Raw genomic sequence first — 19,097 nt, forward strand, 5'->3', positions numbered from 1 at the left:
CCACAGACTGTTCTTGAAAGTGCTTCTTCCACAACAAGAGACCTTCTTCAGATAGAAGAGTATCACTATTAGCAGTTGCAGCAAGCTGAATACATTTCAAACCTAGAAAGGAGGGTGCCATGCTGAAATGCTCATTAATTTGATTTATCCATTTACCTTGCAGACCTGACTGAAGATTCTCAAAGCTGGTGATAGGCTCCAGCCCTCCTCTGAAAGAGTTAATGTGAGAAGGACTTGACTGAAAAGCCTGGTCATAAGAACCACCCATTGCAGCAGCCAGATCAGACTCAGAACCTGGCACAGGATCACCTTGAGGCAAGACAGGGTGCAAACTGTTTTCCATAGCAGCAATTGTTTGCAGGGCATTGGAGTTATGACCCAAAATTTGAACTTCAGAGCTAGCAGCTACCTCTGCACCCCCATTAGGATTATTGTCATCCAAAAGAAGTGGCTGACTTGCAAGCACTTGAAAAGGAGGAACTACAGCTTCAATTGTTGCAACATGAATTTGCTCAGGTAACACATTGGGCTCTTCTTCATCAGATAGGTAGGCTTGAATAATGTTCCGAAGCCCATTTGCAACCACATTGGCAGGTGGAGGCAGAGCAATATGCTCAACATCTATGGGAAAAACATTCCCAGGAAGCACAGGTGGCACAACTATATTGGAATTAACTCCTTCAGAGAAAGACATGTCTGAAGAAAGGCTGCTGTTACTGAAAGCAGGCACTAACTCCTCACCATCTGCCCAAGCCATCTCCTCTTGTTGCACATCATCCAGAATGTCGTCAAGGGGTGCATGCAAGTTGTCCTATTGTGGAATATTCTAGTTGTCCTCTTTCTCCCAGTTGTCTTCCTGCTGAGCATTTAAATTGTTGTTGATCATTGCAGCATTGTGAAACCCAGTAGCAGGCTCAACATTCTCTGACAAAGGGTGTGGATCCATATTGTCTGGTGGAATCGGGTCTTCATCTGCTGGGCCCCCACCAACAAGCTCACTAGCCAGCACTTCAATGGAAGAGGACCAACCATCCTCTTCAAACTCATCTCCTTCTGACCATCTCATGCTCTTGGGGATTATATCCAAATTCATAACACGAGCCTTGACCACAATACGTCCCATGTGATCGTCCTCTTTGTCCCAGGAGATCATGCAACCGAATTTACTGACAGCGCAGGCCAAATCTTCAGTATTTCAAAAATCAAATGGAACTCCGGTCAGCAACAACCAAACTGTTCTATTGAAATGCACCCTCCTATGATTCCTTCCCTCACCATGCTTCACAAAAGAGATGAATATGTCTCCAAATTCATGCGGGCTATCCAGAACTAGCTTGTCACTGTCTCTAACCCTTGTCAAACGCACATACGCCTCCCCAAATGGGCAACGCTGGATGTCTCTCAATCCTAACTGCCTATGCTCGACAATAAATTCTTCAAGGACGTCTCTTACATTGGGGAAAGGTGCATCGGCAGGGAGTGGATGGATGGTTGCAATAGCCTAGTCTTCATGTTGACGAGGACGATGCGGAAGCACCACCCGAGCCACCCCACTGCGGACCGCAAGCTGCTGGATGGCGAACCCATGCGACACAAATGGCCGCGGGTCGATCGGAATGTTGGCCATCGGAGAAGCCGCAGAGGCGCACACTGACACCGGCGAGCAGGAGGTGACAGGAGCAGAGTTTGGGAACTGTGGTGAAGCAGAGGCTGACTGTGGAGAAGTTGAGGAGGCAAGTGCCAATCGAGGCTGGAAATTAGGAAAATATCCCGTAGCTAGCTCACTAAAAGAGGCAACCACCGGAGGGTCGCGGGCCGGGCCAACCGACTTGAACCAATCCTGGACCGCATCCATGTTCCAAGCTTCAACGGGTGGGCTGGCAAATGTAGCAAACCGAAGAAATGGGAATAGTCCAGGTAGCTTTTGGACTCGACACTCCCTGGCAAAGTGGCCCAAAAAGCCACAAGAATAGCATGTAAGCGTTCCATTTGAAACACCCTGATTGCCGCCCTGAGAAACCGCAGCGTTAACCTCTCCTGAGGTATTAAGATTCTGCATTGAAGATCCATTATTGTCTGAGACCACATTATTGTCGGAGACCACATTATTGCTAGAACTCGGAAAATTCGCAAGGCGAGCAAAAAACCGATGGCTGGAGTTGATCGCCGGAGTTAGTGGACGTGGCAACAGTTCATGCACGTGGACCAGTAGTAACCAAGGTCCAAGAAGATTCCTCCTCACGATAAAAAAGTTGTTCTTCACGCAACCAGTTGGGTCCTCCGAAACCCCAAAGATTAAACACTAATTCGAAATCCTTTTCAACCACACGGCCATGATTATAGATGTCAAAACCCACAGCTTTTGAAGCAACCGAAAACTTGAAGGATCTGTCCTTGAGATGATGAACACGAAAACCTTGTGGATAACCACCAAAGCAAGATTGAAGTGTGATGCTAACCGTGTGACAATCCAGCCAAAAACAGGAGCGACAGAAGGAAACCGCCAAAGTAAACTCCCGTTGGCGAAAACCAGGAGAGAAAACCACTGGATGTCCAAACTTCTCCCTCATAGAGCGTTGAAAGTCTTTACCTCTTGCAAAGTTGAGAGAAGGAGGATCCATGGCCATCTCCTCGACTCCAGCTCCAAAAAAGAGGCTAAAAGGGTGGTGGCTGCCACAACCGGAGTGGAAGGTGGCAGGGAATGGAGGTGGCCGCCGGGGCCGGAGTGGCCACCGGCGGTAGGGGTGGCCGCAGTGGCCGGAGTGGCCACCTGCGGGAGAGCCTAGGGGGAAAGCCTAGGGGGGAGAGATACGCTATGCCCGATTCTCGATCCGAAGAAGGAGCTTCACTTGAGTCTTCGGATTTTGCGTCCGAAGCCTCGCGGCGACGGAGGCCACTCCGGGTCTTCTTGACCTTCTTGGAGGCCTCCTTCTTTGGCGCCTCGTAAGGCGCGGGGATCAACATCTTTGTCAGAAGAGGTCCGGTCGGTTCCTCCGGCAGTGGGGTTGGACAATGTATCCGCTCCATCTTCTTTATCCATCCCCGAGGTCACGATGAAACATGATTAAGATGTCTCCCTCATGACATGCCAACTGAAGCATGGATGGACAGAGCGTGGCTGTAACTTACCGGGCTTGCAGAATGGGATAATTGATACCCACGGTCCTCGGCGGAGCCCGGCCATGATTTGCCGGACTTGAAGAGCACCTTCCAGATATCCTTGTGGGAGGAATCATAGAGCTCCTGAAGGGTGTGGTGCTCGGTCGGGTCGAACTCCCACAGAGTGCAGGCTCGGCGCTGACAAGGGAGAACCAGGCGAACTAGCATCACCTGGACTATGTCGACGAGTTTGACGTCCCTGTCAACCACACTCTAAACGCGCGTCTGGAGCAGTAACAGCTCATCGGACGAGGACCAGTTCGGGCCCTTCTTGGGCCAGGACGTGAGCCGCAGTGGAGCTCCGGATCTGAACTCAGGAGCTGCAGCCCACTTTTTTGCTGCGTGGTACGGTGATATAAAACCACTGCTGCTGCCACTCCTTGACGGAGTCGTTGAAAGCGCCCTTCGGCCAAACGGCCTTGGGCATGTTTCTCACCATGGCGCCGCCGCACTCGGCGTGTTCGCCACTCACCACCTTGGGCTTCACATTGAAAATCTTCAGCCACAGGCCGAAGTGAGGCGAAATCCAGAGAAAGGCCTCGCACACGATGATGAACGTCGAGATATTGAGAAAAGAGTTGGGGGAAAGATCATGAAAATCAATCGCATAGTAATACATGACTCCACGGACAAATGGGTGGAGGGGAAACCCGAGCCCACGGACGAAGTGGGGAAGAAACATGACTCTCTCGTGAGGCTCCAGAGTGGGGACGACCTGTCCCGCCAATGGGAGACAGTGGCCGATCTTCTTGGCCAGATAACCGGCTTCCCGGAGCTTCTTGATATCCTTCTCCCGGACGGTAGAGGCCATCCATCTGCCTCCTGCTCCGGATCCGGACATCTTTGGAAAACCTCTCTTTGATGGAAAAGAAGAGTGCTTGGGCGTTAGAGCTCGAATAGAGGGGAATGAGCTAGCGGAAAGAGAAGGCGTGGGTAAAGAGAAAGAGACCTTATCTCTTTATAGGGGCGGTAAATGCTTTTTGCGCCTCCCCACTTTCCTGGTGGAACCCGTTTGCCTCCTGCTCGCCGCGATTAGCGGTGCGGTTGGATTACCCATACCCGTATTGATGAGAATCCCGTGATAAGGGGACACGATCTCTGCTTCGACAAGACGTGCCAAGGAAACCACCTCGCAATATACGCTGAGGCTGGATGTGGGAAAACGGTTCGGATAATGACCCGACCTTGAAGACATGTCATGTTGTCTGGGAAGTTGCTAGCAGATTGCATTTGTGAAGTATTATTCTCTCTACGGCGATATGTGAGGATCATTTTGTGGATCCGGACACGGTTGAAGTGTTCGATAATTACCTTGGAGTATTCGGAGAAGGAACCCGCCTTGCAATGCCGAAGACAAGACTGCATGCCGGACTCATCATCATTGAAGCCTGGTTCAGGGGCTACTGAGGGAGTCCTGGATTAGGGGGTATCCGGACAGCCGGACTATATACATCGTCCGGACTATTGAAGCGTGAAGATACAAGACTCAAGACTCCGACCCGTGTCCGGATGTGACTCTCCTTTGCGTGGAAGGCAAGCTTGTCGATCTGGATATTGTGTTTCCTTCCTTGTTACTGACTCCATGTAAACCCTAGCCCTCTCCGGTGTCTATATAAACCGGAGAAGTTGGTCCTTAGAAGGCCGATCACAATCACAATCATAGCATCATAGGCTAGCTCTTAGGGTTTAGCCTCTACGATCTCGTGGTAGATCTACTCTTGTACTACTCATATCTTCAATATTAATCAAGCAGGAAGTAGGGTTTTACCTCCATCGAGAGGGCCTGAACCTGGGTAAACATCGTGTCCCTTGCTTCCTGTTACCATCAGCCTGAGATGCACAGATCGGGACCCCCTACCCGAGATCCGCCGGTTTTGACACCGACAATGACCAAGGAAACTATGAATAACTTTGATATCTTTAGGACATGGCATTTTCTCAATTGCATCAACCTTGGCTTTGTCCACTTCAATACCTCTTTCAAAAATTTTATGGCCCAAAACAATACCTTCGTTAACCATAAAGTGGCACTTCTCCCAAATCAAGACAAGATTGGTTTGCTCACATCTCTGCAAAACTTGATCAAGATTGCTCAAACAATCATCAAAAGACTTCCCACAAACAAAAAGGTCATCCATGAAAACCTCAACAATATTTTCACAAAAATCAGATAATATAGCAGTCATACATCTTTGAAAGGTAACAGGTGCATTACATAGACCAAAAGGCATACGTCTATAAGTATAAGTTCCAAAAGGACAAGTAAAAGTGGTCTTTTCTTGATGAGGTTGAGAAACGAGTATTTGTGAAAAACCAGAATATCCATCAAGAAAGCAAAAATGTGTGTGCTTAGATAATCTTTCTAGCATTTGATTAATAAAAGGCAGAGGGTAATGATCTTTTCTCGTTGCTTTGTTTAATTTTCTAAAATCAATTACCACTCTATAGCCTATTACAATTCTTCGTGGAATAAGTTCATTCTTATCATTAGGGACAACAGTAATACCTCCCTTCTTAGGGACACAATGAACAAGACTTACACATATACTATCAGCTATAGGATAGATTATACCTGCTTCCAGAAGTTGCAATATTTCCGTTCTTACCACTTCTTTCATCTTTGGATTTAACCAATGTTGGTGATCAACAACGGGTTTAGCATCAGGTTCCATATTAATCTTGTGTTGGCATAGAGTGGGACTAATGCCCTTAAGATCATCAAGAGTATATCCAATAGCAGCTTGGTGCTTCCTTAGAACTTTCAGTTATCTTTCTTCTCCATGTTTTGAAAGATTAGCACTAATAGTAACAGGATATATCTTTTTCTCATCAAGATAAGCATATTTCAAAGTGTCTGGCAATTGTTTTAATTCAAACACAGGATCACCTTTAGGTGGAGGAGGACCTCCTAGAGTTTCAATAGGCAGATTGTGTTTAAGCAGAGGTTGTTGTTCGAACAAGATTCTATCTATTTCATTTCTTCCACACATAGGTAAATCATTTTCATGGACTAGCAAATATTGTTCTAAGGGATCAGTAGGAGGTATAGCAATAGAAACAAGACCAATAATTTCATCCTTACTAGGCAAATCTTTCTTATGAGGTTTTTGTTGGAGATATGCCCTAGAGGCAATCATGTATGACAATATTTCCTATGTGTTTATGAATAAAGATGGTCCTTGGACATTATCAATGATGTGTATCAACAAGTATGCGACTTGTTTGTGGGACTATGCATTGTATGATGACTGTCCTAAAAGGTCCCTAGTCGAAAGGGCTGTGTGGACGCGCAGCCGACTAGACTAGCATATGACACGGTCGATGGCTTGGTCTCACTTGCCATGGAGCATTGGATGCTAATCGGATAATATGGACTTGGAAAGGCCTGGTCGGATTCAACGTAGTCGGATCCGAGTTGAGACAAGGTCCGAGTCGGACAGACCCAACTATGAGACGCAATGATATGTCATCTGTGAGTCTCTAGTACAACATATGTTCTATGTCCTAAGACCTGAGCTGATGCATGTACTCAGGATGGTGACAGACCTGCTTTGGGCTGACGAAATGCTACTCCGTGACTTGGTAGTTACAAAGGTAGGTTTCGGGCTTGTCCAGACCCATGCTGCGAGACGTGGTCGAGCAAGATGAGATTTGCCCCTCCGATCAGGAGAGATATACTCTGGGCCCCTCGTGTGATCCGACCAAGAGAAGCATGGCCATGCGACAAGGATTATGAGATAATCCGGATAGTGGTCGACATCACTGGAATGAGAAAGAGGTCGGGCTAGCACAAGGATGACAATCTCGCCTTGAGCCCGACAACATATATCCTGTGGCAAAGGGAACAGTAGTGTGACATGTTGTACAGGTTCGCCTAACAAGCTTCATAGTCTGCTTGGTGTTCGGCATGCCTTGCTAGAGGCTGCTACCAACTGTGTAGTTCGGAGGTGATCCGAACTGCGACCAAGCCGACTTAAACCTAAGGGGTCGCGCGCTTAAGGGAAGGAATCTACGAGGTCGGATCCGAGGACATTGGTCGGATGTGATCCGAGCTGTATTCAGATTGTGGCCGAGTAGACTTGTGGGCTTTAGGGTCCGTGCGAGGTCCAAGTGTTGAGCCCGCAACGGACACCTATATAAAGTGGAGGTGCGGCACACTCATGCGGTTAATCGCTTCGCGTTGTCACTAGGGTTTGCATGTGTTGCGAATAGCCACCTCCAGTCGCTGCCGGTTGTGTGATCAGACCTAGCAGTCCGTCGCACGATGTTCCTCCTGCATGCGCGGAAACCGTTAGAGGCGATGCACTTGCGCTGCTCCGGCGAACCTGTTCGCGGGATCCGATCAGCTACGTGGGAGACCGGCAAGGAGGAGGACTCCCTGAATGCGAGGCGACTCCGGGAACGCGCTGCCTCAACTCTACTTCCGCTGCACGGCACAACACGTCTAGTGGTAACAATCTGTGATCCATCTCCCGTAGCATGTTCCTGGTTGTTCTGCGCATAGGCAATTTTTTATTTGCAGTCGACACACCCTACCGCATAACCCAACAGTGGTATCAGAGCCTCTGCTATAGGATTTGGATTCAGATCGTATGCATATTAGATATGTGGAGGCGGCAGATGAGATCTGTTGTCGTTGAGAAGATCGGCTGTGTGCACGGTTGATGAGACCAACTGCACATGGGGATTGATGTGGCTATGTTTTCTGATGATTGGAATCTATGAGGTCGTGACACAACCTACCCCTACCGGTCGGTATCTGCCATCGGGCTTAACAGTGAAACATAAATCCGCTAGCGGGACCGCCGTGTGCATAGCGCCATGTATTTCGTATCCGACACACAAACTGGTAGAATGCGATTCTATGCATAATTTGTTTTGCGGGTTTGATGTGAGTAGTATGTCTCATATGTATGTGATGCATGTGTGTAAATTATACATGGCCTGCGTGTCATGTTTGTCAGCCGGCAGGAGCCAAAGCGCTGTCATTATATTGTATAACGACATGCGTGTAGACTTGTGACTCTATGTAAAATTCATTGCTAGTTGTAGTAGTTGGATAATATAGATCAGGTTGGTGGCTTGGCGTCCCGACGTGAAAAACAAGATGGAGTTCCTAGATGGTCATCGGAGTTGGAGCCGACCTGGAAGAATGTCCACGAAGGAGCCATACTATTTCACAATATGTGTTTATTTGTGATTGTTATGCTTCTTTGTTTCTATGCATGTTAGAATGGTAGAAAGATCCCTCATGAATATCAAGTAAATTGCCATTCCCGATGTTGCACCTTCGCACATTAAGTATGTCCAGTAGTGGGCTCATAAAATTGGGGTGCTGCTAGGTGTCCTTGAAATGAAGGGTTCGTGTCGGACAAGGACATGCACTGCATCCAGTTAACTTGACAAGGCTATCAAAACGGCTTTGGGCCTTGTGGAAAAGAAGGTTGGGAGCCAGGGTATAAGATACCTTCCCAACCGACAGGAGTCTTATAGAGATGCGATTAGCATGGAGTTGCTGACCGGATAGGTATGTTGGCTAGCAGTGATGCTAAAGCTCACTAGTCGCATGCGCTAGTCGGATCCTGAATCACTGAGAGTCTGGAGAGGGATGCTGACTTTAGTGGGAGTATTTCTGTTTAGGCTAGAATTACTCTACATAAACACATTTGTAGGATCGAAAGTATGTCTAGAGGGGGAGTGATTAGGCTACTTGACCAAATAAAAACTTAACCTTTTCCCAATTTTAGTTCTTGGCAGATTTTAACAACTTAGCACAAGTCAAGCAATCTTAACACAATTCAAGCAAGCATGCAAAGAGTATATGAGCAGCGGAAAGTAAAGCATGCAACTTGCAAGAATGTAAAGGGATGGGTTTGGAGAGTGCAAACGCAATAGGAGACACATATTTTTTTGTCATAGTTCTGATAGGTGGTGCTATCATACATCCACATTGATGGAGACTTCAACCCACGAAGGGTAACAGCTACGCAAGTCCATGGAGGGCTCCACCCACGAAGGGTCCACGAATAAGCAACCTTGTCTATCCCACCATGGCCATTGCTCACAAAGGACTTGCCTCACTAGGGTAGATCTTCACGAAGTAGGCGATCTCCTTGCCCTTACAAACTCCTTAGTTCACTACACAATCTTGTCGGACACTCCCAAGTGACACCTAACCAATCTAGGAGACACCACCCTCCAAAAGGTAATAGATGGTGTGTTGATGATGAATTCCTTGCTCTTGTGCTTCAAATTATAGTCTCCCCAACACTCAACTCACTCCCATAGGATTGGATTTGGTGGAAAGATGATTTGAGTGGAAAGCAACATGGGTAAGGCTAGAGATCAAGATTCATATGGATGGATTGAAATATCTTGGTCTCAACACATGACTAGGTGGCTCTCTTTCAGAAAATGGGTAGTGGAAGTGTAGGCATGATCTGATGGCTTCCCTCACGAATGAGGAGAGGGTGGAGGGGTATTTATAGCCTCCACACAAAATCTAACTGTTACGCACATTACACCAAACTCAGTGGGACCGGATCAGAAAACTTAGTCAGACCAATTTAGTACATATGTGACCGTTAGGCAATTTCGGTGGGACTGACATGTCATCTTGGTGGGACCGATATCATTAGGGTTAGGGCATAATGTAATATCGGTTGGACCGATTACTCAAACTCGGTTGGACCGACTTTGGTAATAAGCTAACAGAGAGTTGGTCAGGCAAACTCGATGGGACCGATTTGCTCATCTCGGTGGGACCGAAGCGTTACAAAAAGGAAACAGGGAGTTTGCATTGCAGACTCGGTGGGACCGATCGCTCATCTTGGTTTGACCGAGACATTATGAAGGGAAACCGAGAGTTTGCAACCCCATCTCGATGAGACCGAGATCCCTATCGATGAGACCGAAAAGACTAGGGTTTCTGGCAGTGGCTATGTCAAATGAACTCGGTGGCGCCGGATGGATCAAATCGGTGGGGCCGAGTTTGACTTTTGGTTTGGGACATATGTGGATATGAGAAAGTGGTTGAGGGATTTTGGAGCATATCACTAAGCAATTTGAGAAAGCAAGCCATTAAGCAACACCTCATCCCCTTTTAATAGTATTGGCTTTCCTATAGACTCAATGTGATCTTGGATCACTAAAATAGAAAATGTAGAGTCTTGGACTTTAAAGCTTTAGCCAATCTTTTGTCCTTAGCATTTTGAGGGGTCCACATTCCTTATCCATGCCATGCCAATCAATGAACTTTCCTGAAATATTTATCTTGTAATGGCATTAGTTCAATGAGCTATATGTTGTTAATCATTACCAAAACCACCCAGGGATAGTTGCATTTTCAATCTCCCCATTTTTGGTAATTGATGACAACATATAGATCAAAGCTTCGACAAATCATAATAAGATTGAAATACATTGCGCTTTGAGAAGTATGTGACAAACAAAAGCTCCCCCTAAATTTGTGCATTATTTAAAATTTGCTTTGGACTGCAATTGCACGACGTGTTAGTATCATGGGTCACTCTTCCATGTCACATACATCTTGGTGGAGCGCTCAAAATAATAATAATTGAAAACATGCACTCATCACCAAGCAAAGTGAATGATCATAAATGGATATGAAGGATAATATCATTCAAGCACACATTAAAGTAGCATATGATCAAACACATGATCATCCAAGTATCTCACAAAAGACATAGTGTATCAAGCAAACACACAATAAAGTTCAAGCAAATAAAATGCAAAGAGAGACAAAACATCACTCTCTCTCTAGAAGACTATGATCTATACATATTTCTCCCCCTTTGGCAACAAGTTACCAAAAAGTTAAAAATATGCATAGTGCTATGCGTCTCTCAGGCTTGGTCTTCATGAGGTGGTGTAGAGATGACTCCAAGGATGAAAGCTTCTATAGATGTAGCCGGAGCTGGTGGAGTGGCTGCTGGAGCTGGTGGCACTGAAGCCGTGGCTGCTGGTGCAGATGTAGTAGCTCTTGTATCTGGGACAGGCACTGCAGCAGACCTCTGACTTCTGGGCACTCTAGTGAAAGCATCTGTAGTAGACTTGCCCTTCTTCTCCTCCACTTCCTCCTGAAGTTGCTCAACCACTGACTGAATCTCAGTTACATTGACATCAAGATCATAGAATTTCTGCTCAATGATCCTCTCCAAGCTCTCCTGGTTTTGAGTCAGGGTGGCCAAGCCCTTCTCAGTCCTCAAGGTGGATTGGATCAGATATCCAAGTTGATCTTGCTTGCTCTTCAAGAACACGTGAGATGCCTCTTCAGCTGTTGGCATCTTTGCAGCTTCTTGCCTTCTCTCTCTTTTCATGTGCTTGCACTGAGGAAGGATCTTCCTCATCCATGACAACAATGTTGTCCTCAAAGTCTGGCCTGAGGGGTAAATGCTCCTTGTCCAACAGATATGTGCCTGTGCCCATCTTGGAGTTGATGAGCACCTGAATTTGTGGAGCATACCCACAAGACCTCTTCTGATCTGCAACAGTCCTCTTGATTTTTTCCACAATCAGACTCATTACTTTGAACTTTTGAGGGACATCAAATATATGCAGCAAGTTGATGGAGTGTCCTCTTATACCGTCATCTCCAAATTTTGGCAACAGAGTGTGCCTCAGAATGGTGTTGATAGTTGGCAGCCCTGACAGCAAGTGCTTCACTGAGCCAAACTTGTGAGTCTCCAGGTCTGCATCAGGAATCTCCTTGTACATGCTTGCCATTGATTTATGATCCTTCTTATTCTTGGCATAGACATCCAAGTCATCTTCATGAGCTTCTGGGGCATTGATCAGTCTAGCCCACTCATCAACTGTAGACTAGTACCTTGTACCCTCTGACATCCATACAATCATGCCATCTGGATAGAAATGAGCAGTAGAGTAGAATTGCATGATCAGCTCATCATTCCACTTTATGAGCTTCTGGCCAACAAACTTGTCCACTTCACAGGCCTTGAAGCTGTCATAAACACCTGGGAAGTGATCTTCATTCTCTCTAATGTAGGTCCGATCAACCCATCTCATGTCACACACTATGGGCTTCTTGTCAAGCATGATTGTCTCATATAAATCTTGTTGTTCCTTTGTATGGAATCTGTAATCCACAACAGTTTTCCTCCTGATAGCATATGGGTTAGCCTTCCTCCACTCTCTTAGCCCTGCATCCTTCCTGATCCTCATGTCCTCTACAACAGGATGTGCATCATTATGGTCTGGGATCTTTGGCTTTAGCTTCCTTAGCACTTGGGCTTCAGCTTCCTCTTCTTCAGCTTCAGGCACTAGGGCCTTGTTCTTCTCCTCAGCAGGTATGTTCCTGGTACTCCTCTTGGGTGCAGTCTTGGGAACTGGAGCAACAGCTTTGGGAGCAGATTTGGGCTTAGCAGCAGCCCCTGACTTAATAGCATCTCCCATGAGCCTATGTGCCTTAGGTGCTGGAGCAGCATTCTCTTCCTCTTCCTCATCAGATCTCACCATTGAAGATTTTCCAAGTACCTTGGTTGTTGTTGTTCTTGCCCTCTTCTTCTTCTTGTCCTCACTAGCTGCCTCTTCTTCAGATTCAATGGTGAACTTCATAGTTTCACCTGTGGCAACTTTCCTTGGCTTGGATGTAGGCACTCTCCTAGCTGGTGCCTTTCTGTTCATGCCTGGCCTAGTTGATGCAGCAGTGCCAAACTCTTTCTTCGCCACCATCTTCTTAGAAGTGGCCTCATCCTCAGCTGCAACATAGTCTCCACCCTCTGAATCAGAAGTTCTCTTCTTCCTTGTTCTAGTAACTGCCTTGGGCAAGTTACTAGGTGTGCTCCTACTACCCTCATCATAGCTGTTAGAGGGACTAGTGCCCTCACTCAACTGTTCTTGCTGTTCACTCCTGTTCTCTCTGTCACTCTGGTCAGACATCTTGCAGGCAAACTGTCAGCAGAACCTGTGAATAGGTTGTAGATGAGGTAGAGTAGATGATCATCACAAAGTACAGAGGTTTTGCAAAACAAATTGAGTCAAAAAGCTTAGTTTTAGTTCTCTACAGAAGTGATCTTGGAGCTACCGAATTGACAAACTTGGTGATACCGAAGCAACACTTGGAACCTAAACTAGTGAACTCGGTTGGACCGAGTCACAGTTTGATGGCACCGAGATTGCTAGGGTTTCACAGAATCCTGAACTCGGTCACACCGATTTGCACGTTTCGGTCGGACCAAAAAGCTTATGTGCAATGGCCTAAGCCGAATCGGTGAGACTGATTTCTACATTCCAGACGGTCCAAGATGAGTTCTGCGGAGAGCTAACCCTAAATTTTTTGAATCAATCTAGACCTAAGGAGGATTTAGTTGGATAGATTAATCTCATCGTGGCAAGAAACATGGCATTGTCCTTGTGCTAGGAATTGGAGTGAAAATGACAACACAAGGGGTCGAACACGTACCCTAGAATGACGAGTGTTTGCTACGGCGGCAACGACGGAGTAGAATCCATCAATGGCGGCAGAATCCAACGGCGGGAGGTCGTTGACAGCAAGGAGACGATCCGGAGACCTGAGGGGGCAGAGCAGGACACACGCGGGCTGAGAGGATTTGAAGTAATTTCCAAAATCTTACCCGTGGGTATTTATATCCCGACCCTGTCGGTGTGACCGAGTGGAATAACTTAGTGGCACTGAGATTGTAGGATCGAAAGTATGTCTAGAGGTGGGGGGGGGGTGATTAGACTACTTGACCAAATAAAAACTTAACCTTTTCCCAATTTTAGTTCTTGGCAGATTTTAACAACTTAGCACAAGTCAAGCAATCTTAACACAATTGAAGCAAGCATACAAAGAGTATATGAACAACGAAAAGTAAATCATGCAACTTGCAAGAATGTAAAGGGATGGGTATGGAGAGTGCAAACACAATAGGAGACATAGATGTTTTTGTTGTGGTTCTGATAGGTGGTGCTATCGTACATCCACGTTGATGGAGACTTCAACCCACGAAGGGTAACGGCTGCGCAAGTCCATGGAGGGCTCCACCCACGAAGGGTCCACAAAGAAGCAACCTTGTCTATCCCACCATGGCCATCGCCCACGAAGGACTTGCCTCACTAGGGTAGATCTTCACGAAGTAGGCGATCTCCTTGCCCTACAAACTCCTTGGTTCACTCCACAATCTTGTCGGAGGCTCCCAAGTGACACCTAACCAATCTAGGAGACACCACTCTCCAAAAGGTAATAGATGGTGTGTTGATGATGAACTCCTTGCTCTTGTGCTTCAAATGATAGTCTCCCCAACACTCAACTCACTCTCATAGGATTGGATTTGGTGGAAAGATGATTTGAGTGGAAAGCAACTTGGGGAAGGCCAGAGATCAAGATTCATATGGTTGGATTGGAATATCTTGGTCTCAACACATGAGTAGGTGGCTCTCTTTCAGAAAATGGGTAGTGGAAGTGTAGGCACGATCTGATGGCTTCCCTCATGAATGAGGAGAGGGTGGATGGGTATTTATAGCCTCCACACAAAATCTAACTGTTACACACACATTACATCAAACTCAGTGGGACCGGATCAGAAAACTCGGTCGGACCAATTTAGTACATATGTGACCATTAGGCAATTTTGGTGGGACCGACATGTCATCTCGGTGGGACCGATATCATTAGGGTTAGGGCATAATGTAATCTCGGTTGGACCGATTACTCAAACTCGGTTGGACCGACTTTGATAATAAGTTAACAGAGAGTTGGTCAGGCAAACTCGGTGGGACCGATTAGCTCGTCTCGGTGGGATCGAAGCGTTACGAAAAGGAAACAGGGAGTTTGCATTGCAGACTCGGTGGGACCGATCGCTCATCTCGGTTTGACCGAAACGTTATGAAGGGAAACACAGAGTTTGCAACCCCATCTCAGTGAGACCGAGATCCCTATCGGTGAGGCCGAAAAGACTAGGGTTTCTGGTAGTGGCTATGTCAAATGAACTCGGTGGCGCCGGATGGATCAAATCGGTGGGGCCGAGTTTGACTTTTGGTTTGGGACATATGTGGATATGAGAAAGTGGTTGACAGCTTTTGGAGCATATCACTAAGCAATTTGAGCAAGCAAGCCATTAAGCAACACCTCATCCCCTTTTAATAGTATTGGCTTTCCTATAGACTCAATGTGATCTTGGATCACTAAAATAGAAAATGTAGAATCTTGGACTTTAAAGCTTGAGCCAATCTTTTGCCCTTAGCATTTTGAGGGGTCCACATTCCTTATCCATGCCATGCCAATCATTGAACTTTCTTGAAATATTTATCTTGTAATGGCATTAGTTCAATGAGCTATATGTTGTTAATCATTACCAAAACCACCCACGGATAGTTACACTTTCAACATTGCTTAGTGATTGCATATTTTCTGTTGTAGATCAATGGCACCACCTGCTCAACCCAACTTTGCATTGAAATCAATTCTGGAAAAGGATAAACTGAATGGAACAAACTTTACCACCTAGTATCGAAATCTGAGAATTGTTCTCAAGCACGATAAAAAGGAACATGTTCTAGAGGATCCACTTCTAGAGGAACCTGCCAATAATGCTAATGCCACAACTAAGAATGCCTACCAGAAACTCATTGATGAATCAATGGAGATCAACTGTCTAATGCTGGCTTGTATAGAGCCCGATTTGCAACAGCATTTCGAAAATGTTGAGGCTTACGATATGATCGAGAGTCTCAAGAGCATGTTTCAGACATAGGCTAGGACCGAAAGGTTCAACGTCTGGTGATCCTTGATGGATTGCAAGCTGAAGAAAGGTGATCCACTGAGCCCACATGTGATCAAGGTGATCGGATATGTGTAAGCTTTGGATCGGTTGGGCTTCCCGCTCTTGGATGAGCTGGCTACTGATGCAGTTATGGGTTCTCTTCTGCCCAGCTATGGGACATTCATCTCGAACTATCATATGAATGGCATGGATAAGAAGCTCACTGAATTGCATGGGATGCTCAAAGTGGCAGAGCAGGATATTAAGAAAGGCACGCATCAAGTGTTGATGGTGCAGAAATCGGCTAAGTTCAAGAAGAGTTGGTCCAAGAAGAAGGCTAAGGCAAAGGTCACGGAGATGGTAACCTCCGCCGCTGCGCCGAAGTCAGGACTGGACTCGAAGACCATTTGCTATCATTGCAAGGAGACCGGTCACTGGAAGATGAATTGTAGCAATTGGCTTGCTAAGCATGGCAAGAAGGCCGGAAATGCTTCTTCAGGCAAAGGTACACTTGTTGCATATGTTATAGACATTTACCTTACTGACATACCTAGTAGCTCTTGGGTATTTGATACTGGATTGGTTTTTCATTTTTGCAACTCGATCCCGGGGCTGGTAAGAACTAGGCGTGTGGCACAAGGGGAGATTGACATCAGGGTCGGCAACAAAGCAAGAGTTGCTGCGTTGGAGGTCAGCACGATGCAGCTCTAGCTTCCTTCTGGATTTATTTTGGAATTGAATAATTGTTATTACATTCCTGCACTTAGTCGGAACATTATTTCTGCCTCATGCTTGATGATTCAGGGTTATGAATTCAATTTAAAGGACAATGGTTGTTCATTTTATTTGAATGGTATGTTCCACGGCTATGCACCCATTGTTGATGGGCTATTTATATTGAATCTAGAAACGGAACCGGTCTATAATGTGAATGTCAAGAGGCATAAGCCTAATGAGATAAATCCGACATACTTCTGGCATTGCCGACTTGGACACATTAGTCTGAAACGCATGAAGAAGCTCCATGATGATGGGCTCCTGGCTTCGTGCGACTTCGGGTCGGTCGAGACATGTGAATCATGCTTGCTCGGCAAGATGACCAAGTCTCCTTTCGCAAAGAGTTGCGAGAGGGTGTCCGAGCTGTTGGAACTTATACATAGTGATGTGTGTGGTCCAATGAGCACAACTGCGAGAGGCGGCTATCAGTACTTTGTGACTTTTACCGATGACTTGAGTAGATATGGATATATCTATTTGATGAGGCACAAGTCGGAAACTTTTGAAAAGTTCAAAGAGTTTCAGAACGAGGTTGAGAATCAGCTCGGCAAGACTATAAAGCTTCTACGATCTGATCGTGGAGGTGAATACTGATAACCCACAAGTATAGGGGATAATTGTAGCCTCTTTCGATAAGTAAGCTTGTCGAACCCAACGAGGAGCTAAAGGTAGAACAAATATTCTCTCAAGTCCTATCTGCCACTGATACGACTCTATGCATGCTTAGTGTTTGCTTTACCTAGAACAATTATGAAACTAGAAGTACTTTGTAGGTGTTGTTGTATAGGTTTGAAAGATAATAAAGAGCACATAAATAAAAGCTAGGAGCTATTTAGATAAAGAAGTAATAAAGTAAATATAGCGAGTGTGGAAAAGTGGTGGTAGGAGTTGTGAAATTGTCCCTAAGCAATTGACTACTTTACTAGACCGATAGCAAGTTTTATGTGGGAGAGGCATAAGCTAACATACTTTCTCTTCTGGGATCATATGCACTTATGATTGGAACTCTAGCAAGCATCCGCAACTACTAAATATCATTAAGATAAAACCCAACCATATCATTAAAGCATCAAGTCCCCTTTATCCCATACGCCACAACCCCCTTACTCGGGTTTATGCTTCTGTCACTCAAGCAACCCACTATAAGAGAATCATGAATGTATTGCAACACCCTACAATGGGAATCCCTCATGCTTGTGCGACACGGAGGGCACAATAGGACAACAAGATAACCACAAGCAAATTAAACCAATCATAGCAATTCATCAATCACTGGTAGGACAACGAAAATCTACTCAGACATCATAGGATGGCAACACATCATTGGATAATAATATGAAGCATAAAGAACCATGTTCAAGTAGAGGGTACATTGGGTTGCGGGAGAGTGGACCACTAAATATAGATGGGGGAAGGTGATGGAGATGTTGGTGAAGATGGCGGAGGTGTTGGTGTAGATTGCGGTGATGATGATGGCCCTTGGCGGCATTCCAGCGCCACCAGAAGCAAGGGGGAGAGAGCCCCCCTTCTTCTTCTTATTCCTTGACCTTCTCCCTAGATGGGAGAAGGGTTTCCCCTCTGGTCCTTGACTCCCATGGCGTGGGAGGGGTGAGAGCCCCTCAGAGATTGGATCTGTCTCTCTGTCTCTCTCTGTTTCTGCATTCTGGGATTCTGCCCTGGCACCGTCTCTTTTATATCCGGAGATCCGTAACTCCGATTAGATTGAAACCTTCGCCCAGATATTTTTCCAAAAAATAGCTTTCTTGCGGCCAAAGAAGAGCATCAACCGCCTTACGAGGGGCCCATGAGGGTCAAGGGCGCGCCTGCCCCCCTAGGGCGCGCCCCCTGCCTCGTGGCCCCCTCGGGCACCGTCTCGCGTTGGTTTTTCTTCCCAAAAATCATAAATATTCCAAAAATGATCTCCGTCCGTTTTTATCCTGTTTGGACTCCATTTGATACTGGGTTTCTGCGAAACATAAAACATGCAACAAACAGGAACTGGCACTAGGCACTGGATCAATATGTTAGTCCCAAAAATAGTATAAAAGGTTGCCAAAAGTATATGAAAGTTGTAGAATATTGGCATGGAACAATCAAAAATTATAGATACGACGGAGATGTATCAGCATCCCCAAGCTTAATTCCTACTCGTCCTCGAGTAGGTAAATGATAAAAAAGATAATTTTTGATGTGGAATGCTACCTAGCATAATCTTGCTCATATGTCTAATCATGGCATGAATATTAAGACACGAGTGATTCAAAGCAATAGTCTATCATTTGACACAAAAACAATAATACTTAGGGCATCCCAACAAACAATCATGTCTTTCAAAATATCAATGCTTCAGAATGTTATCCCTACAAAATCATATAGTCATGTATGCTCCCTTTTCTTAACACAAGGTACCCCTCA

At 45.9% G+C, this 19,097-nt stretch overlaps 1 pseudogene; it reads right to left on the reverse strand.

Annotated features, from left to right (window-relative positions):
* The window catches only part of LOC119367791, a 143,523-nt pseudogene that overhangs the window by 19,396 nt on the left and 105,030 nt on the right, over nt 1-19,097 (reverse strand).

The sequence above is a fragment of the Triticum dicoccoides genome, chromosome 2B (assembly GCF_002162155.2).
Source record: "Triticum dicoccoides isolate Atlit2015 ecotype Zavitan chromosome 2B, WEW_v2.0, whole genome shotgun sequence".
Classification (NCBI taxonomy): Eukaryota; Viridiplantae; Streptophyta; class Magnoliopsida; order Poales; family Poaceae; genus Triticum; species Triticum dicoccoides.